Source organism: Heloderma suspectum, chromosome Z (genome assembly GCF_057233095.1).
Source record: "Heloderma suspectum isolate Gila_16-S chromosome Z, 16-S_ref, whole genome shotgun sequence".
Lineage (NCBI taxonomy): Eukaryota > Metazoa > Chordata > Lepidosauria > Squamata > Helodermatidae > Heloderma > Heloderma suspectum.
In genome coordinates, this window is record NC_139476.1 from 16,769,954 (window position 1) to 16,775,953 (window position 6,000).

A 6,000-nucleotide genomic window follows, 5' to 3' on the forward strand; every position below is an offset into this window, starting at 1 on the left:
AAAACCAATGTGCTGATGTATTTCGGGGCTTCTGGCTCTTTGGAAATGATTCCAGCCTTAAGCCCACACGTTAAATAATCTTTTTCCTTCACTCCGTGGTCTCTCTGACTCTGGGTTCTGCAACAGTTGTATTGTTATATTGTGGTTTTAATGTTCTATATATTTTAAATTGTTTTATTGCGTGCTGTTTGGTTTCAACTGCCCAGAGAGCTTCGGATATTGGGCGGTATAGAAATAAATAAATAAATAAATTGCACACATTAAGTGTGTGCATTTTTGGAAACGTGCACATTCTTTTCCAACTGATTCAAGCATATTCATGCACAGTTTTCAAAAGCAGGCTTTTTCCATGTGCATTTTTCAAAGGGTTACATGCTGTTGAACTCAAAGTTTTGGGTCTCCGAATCGCACTGGGAGCTTGGAAATATACGGACTTTGACCACTATACAGACCAATATACGGACTTTGACCACCCCAGTCTGTGTTCAGTCAAGAAGGGGCAACTGGGTAAAATGGTGATCAAAAACAGACTGAAACAAATTTCTCATGCATCCCCTCGCTCACTGTGCTAGCCCTTTTGCGCAGGAGCAAGCCCCCCCATAGCAGCCATTTTGTGAGCGCACCCACGGCACTCCCCAGATTCCAGATGTGCTCAGCCACCACCCCAAAAGAGTCCAGGAGCCCTGCTTTGGGGGGTGTTCCCCTGCCAGGATGGGGATGCTGGGTGTGGCAGATGTATCTGCCATGATGACAATCGACGTCCTAAGCTGGAACATAGAAGTCACCATTGCTTGGGCAGAAGCTGCACATCATGCTCAAGGTCACAGTTGACCCCCTCCTCACTGTACTGTAAAAATAAATACCACGTTTGTATGGAATAATCCTGGCCTTGCTACATGTCAGATGTGAACCACTTGCTTTGCTTTCAGATGCCTTTTCCCTAGTGGATTCCCAAGTGGAGAAGACAATACAGGCCGTGAGGAACCACACAAAACAATAGCCGTTTCTGATGTTCAAAGGACGTCTTTCTCTTCATAGGCTCTCTACAAGCCCCTGGTCCCTTTCCCCCCCAAGATTGGGGTGGGGAAATAAAGCTTCTGTTCCTCATCAAGAGGTTGCTAGTCTCCTCCATCTGACCTCCTCTAGCACTTCTGCTGAAGGGTTGTTGTTTTTAACTCCTCCGTCCCAATCCACTTTCCTTTCATGTCGTGCCTTTTTAGATTGTAACCCCGCAGGCCAGGGACTGTCTTATTTCTTGCCTTTGTAAGCTCCTCTGGGAGCCTTTGGGGTTGAAAGGTGGTATAAAAAAATGCTATAAATGAATATATTTGTTTTCAAACAAGGTAGAGCCCTTTTAAAAACAAAGGCCAGCCAGGAACCTTCGTGTAGCGTTCCTCTTCCTGGTCTCCTCCAGATGTGTCACATGGATGGCTGGAGAATGCTGGGAGCTCTAATGTGGCACATTCGGAGGGAACCAGGTGGGGAAAGTATCAGAGGCAGTGTGCCTGTGTACACCAGTTGCTGGGGAACACGGGTGGGTGGGTGCTGTTGTACTCACGCCCTGCTTGTGGGTTTCCCGCGGGCAGCTGGTTGGCCACTACATGAACAGAATGCTGGACTAGATGTGTTAAGTTCTCATTTATGGAATAGAAATGAAACAGAGTCCTCCCATATTGTTCTTATTCTTCTGTTTCTGGATTCAATGTCTCTCTCTTACCATAGACTAACATCTGATTTTTCTTGTCGCCACGGTAAAGTTCTCCTTTATGGAATATAAATATTCAATTTAACTCTTCATTTTTATATTTAACGCGATTGTTTCTGGTTACTAGAAGCCGGGCCCTTGGTCTGATCCAGCATGGCTCTTCTTAGGTTCCTACGAAAGGGGGTGGGGGAACGCTCTCCCTTAAAAAAAATAATAATCAGAAAGACATGTAAAGCTTTCAATTGGCACTAGGTGGCAGCAACAGCACATGAAAACCCTTCTAGCCATGAAAGCCTATACACAGGACTGGCGCCAACAGCCAGCATCAGGGGGCACAGGCCCAGGGCCCACACCCCAGCAGGGACCCACTGGCACGAGCCCCCTGGAGTTGCTCCTCCTCTAGCCCCTTGCAACCTGCTTGTTCAGCTGCCTCTCGCTCCAGCCCAGGCAACAGCAGTGGTGAGAAGGAGGAGCCGGTCTTGGCCAAGGGGCCTTCCAAACCTGGAGCTGGGACTGCCTATACTAGGAGGTACAGGGAATGCTGATCAAATTGGCAAAGGACACAAAATTGGGCAGGACAGATAATACCCTGGAAGACAGAAACAGAATTCAAGGAGATCTTGATAGACTGGAGTGCTGCTGGGCTGAAAACAGTAGAAGGAAATCTAACAAGTATGAATGCCATGTTCTGCACCTAGGAAAAATAAACCACATGCACAGTTACCAGATGGGGGATACGTGGCTCAACAACACTACAAGTGAGAAGGATCTCGGAATTGTTGTAGCTCACAAGCTGAATATGAGCCAAAAGTGAGATGTGTCTGCAAAAAAGGCAAATGCTCTTTTGGGCTGCATGAATAGAAGCATATCTTCTAAATCCCGGGAAGTCCTAGTTCCCCTCTACTCAGGACTGGTTAGGCCACTTTTTGAGTACTGTGTCCAGTTCTGGGCACCACACTTTAAGAAGGATGCAGACAAGCTGGAGAGGGTTCAGAGGAGGGCAACGAAGATGACCAGGGGGCTAGAAACAAAGCCCTGTGAGGAGAGACTGGAAGAACTGGGCATGTTTGGCTTTGAGAAGACTGAGGGGAGATAGGAGAGCGCTCTTCAAGGACTTGAAAGGTTGTCCCAGACAGAAAGGCCAGGATCTCTTCTCCATCCTCCCAGAGTGCAGGACACGGAATTGGCTCAAGTAACAGGAAGCCAGATTCCGGCTAAACATCAGGAAAAACATCCTGACTGTCAGAGCAGTACAACAATGGAACCAGTTACCCAGGGAGGTGGAGGGCTCACCCAGACTGGAGGCCTTCAAGACGAGGCTGGACAGCCACCTGTCAGGGATGCTCTGACTTGGATTCCTGCACTGAGCAGGGGTTTGGGCTGGATGGTCTTATGGGACCCTTCCAATCCTACTATTCTATGATTCTTTGATTCTATTCTATGATTCTGTGATTCTATGTCTACTTAAAGAAGTAAGTCCCATTGAACTCAAGGGGGGCTTACTCCCAGGGGAGCGGGGACTGCAGCCCAAAAAAACGTTTTCCATTCCGTCCTAAAGGATGGTCATTCAAAACAGGCCTATGGCCAGCCTGAAAGTTCGGGGAGGGGCTGCCCAAAAAATCAGGGGGGGCGGTTCATGGGCCTTTTAAAGACAAATTTGCAAACTGCTTTTAAGTATTTGTTTGTAGAAATATTTAGAGGGGGCAGAGAAAATGTAGGGGGGGCTGCCCACCGCCAGCCCACTCCTTCGTTTCTTAACAACAACAGCGGCAACAACCAGGTTTCTGGGCTGGAGGGAGCAAGGCCAATGTGGATTTCCAGTTTTCTCCCCAAGGACCCTTGGAGGCATCCTCTTAAAATGGCATTCAAGGCCCATGTCCAGGGCTTCTTTCTTAAAGGACGCCACACTGCTGTCTCTTTCACACCGGAGGGAGTACAGCTTCTGAGAAAAGTATGGAGAGAGCATAGCTCAAGACAGAGGATGGTTCAGCACCCCGCCTCCCAAAACAGAAAAGCCCCCTCCCCAAAGAAAACATCCTGTCATTTATTTATTTAAGTATTTTTACTTTACCCTTCAGCCCAAAAAGAGGACCGTAATAACCAGATAGCCCCTGCCCTCCAGCTTACGATCTCAAAGACACGACACGAAAGGAAAGGGGGGTGAGAGGAGGGGGGGAAAAGCAAAAACTCAGGCACCAGGTCTTAGCTTCACAGGTCATATAGGCGTTTCTTTTCCTGGAAGGGAAAGGTGAAAACAAGCTCCCTGAAGGTGTTTCTTCTCTGACCGATGTGTGGGGCTACGTTGGCCTCTCCCTTGTCAGGGTGTTTATCCTGGCAGGCGGGGGGGGGGGTCGGGGGTGCATGCTCCCAGTGGTCCTTGGTTCTTTACGCTGCCTACCAACACTGGTATGAAACCATATATACAGTCCTAGAATTGTAGAGTTGGAGGGGACCTCAAAGGTCATCTAGTCCAACCCGCCTTCTCAATGCAGATATGTATTGTTGCAGTAACCCCGACAGATGACCATCCCATCTCTGCTGAAATACCTCCAGCGAAGAAGAACCCACCACCTCCCAAGTCAATCTGTCCCACTGCTGAAGAGATCTCACTGTTAGGACATTTCTCCTAATGTTTCGCCAAAATCTGCTCCCATTTGTGCCTAGATAGAGTAACAGAGAACAACCCTGCTCCAATTCTGCATGGTGTTTCTCTTCTCCAGGTTAAACATGCTCGACCCCTTCAAAACATTCTCGACTCCTTCACAATATACTCCACTCCTCCCTCCCTCTCAGAATGTGGTTTCCAGACCCCTCGTCATCCTGGTCGCTCTTCTCTGGACACATTCCAATTTGTCAAGGTCAATATTAAAAGGGAACAGATACTTCTGAGGTATCTACAGGTAGGTACGTGCAAACCCACCCCTGTCCAGGTACTCTGGGTGCCCGCCCAGCCCCTGCCCCCATTCGCCAGTCCCCAGACCATGCTCAAGCCGCTCCCACACTCAGCGAGCATCCCGCACTCACCCTGACAACCTCGTTGAGCTCTGCAGTTGCCATTTTTTGAAAAATAAAATGCCAATCGCAAAATGTGCATAGTTGCGCACGCGTGAAAAAGTGCATGTTTGTGCATGCATATATTTGCGCATGTGCAAAAATACATTTTCTCAAAATTGCACATTTCTACACATGCACAATACATGCACACGCAAGCACACACATTTTCGCACATATGCAAATATGCCCATTTGCAAAATGTGCATTGCTCATTTTGCTATTGCCATTCTATTTTCAAAAATGGTGATGACGGAGCTCGACGAGGCCGCCGGGGTGAGTGTGGGCCACTTGCCGGGCAGGGGCAGGGGGCAAGCAGGGGCAGGGGCTTGGTGAGTAGGGCTCAGGGGGTGCGGGCAGGGTGGATTCCACTGGATTCCAGGATGGAGTTGGGTGCCCACTATTACAGGCACTTTTAAAAGAATCCCCTTTGGGGCTATGGCAGGTTCAAACCACAGTCACATCAGTAGAGTCTTCTGGCAACTTAAAAGCCCACAAATGTATTATGGCAAGAGCTTTCATGGATGCATCAGATGTTCGCTTTTAAGGCGGGGAGCAAAACGTCAGATTCACAGGCCAAGTCTGGCCCACCTGAGTTTCCAATTTGACTCTCCGTGTTTCCCCAGATGGCCACACACCCTTTCCCCTGGCTCCACCCCTTTCCCTGGCCACACCCCTTTCCCAGGCCCCTCCCCCTTCCCCAGGCCCAGGCCCCTTTCCCTTGACCGCCAATCTTTCGTTTTTCCCACATTTGGCGCAGTTTTCCCTCATTCTGGAAGACTGAAATGCCTCTCTGAAGGTTTAGTTACTGGCAGTGAGAGCTTTAAGCAAAAATATGCTGGTATTTTTGGCATCTTGGCCACACCCCCTTTTGCCTTGGGCTCCACCCACCACTGAAACACCACCCAGAGAGCTTCTCCGAACCTGAATTTGGTCCTCGTGTCAAAAGAGGCTCAACAGCCCTGGCTGCTTCTAGGTGCCACAAGTCTCTCGGTTGTATTTGCTGCCACAGACTAGCACAGCTTCCAACCCTCTGGAAATTAGAGGAAAGCCAAGTCCTGGGCCCAGTGCTCTTCCACAGTTTTATGAATGACTTGGAGGAGGAGGTGCAGGGAATGCTGATCAGATTTGCAGATGACACAAAATTGGGCAGGATAGCTAATACTTTGGAAGACAGAAACACAATTCAAAGTGATCTGGATAGACTGGAGCGCTGGACAGAAAACAACAGAATGACATTTAAT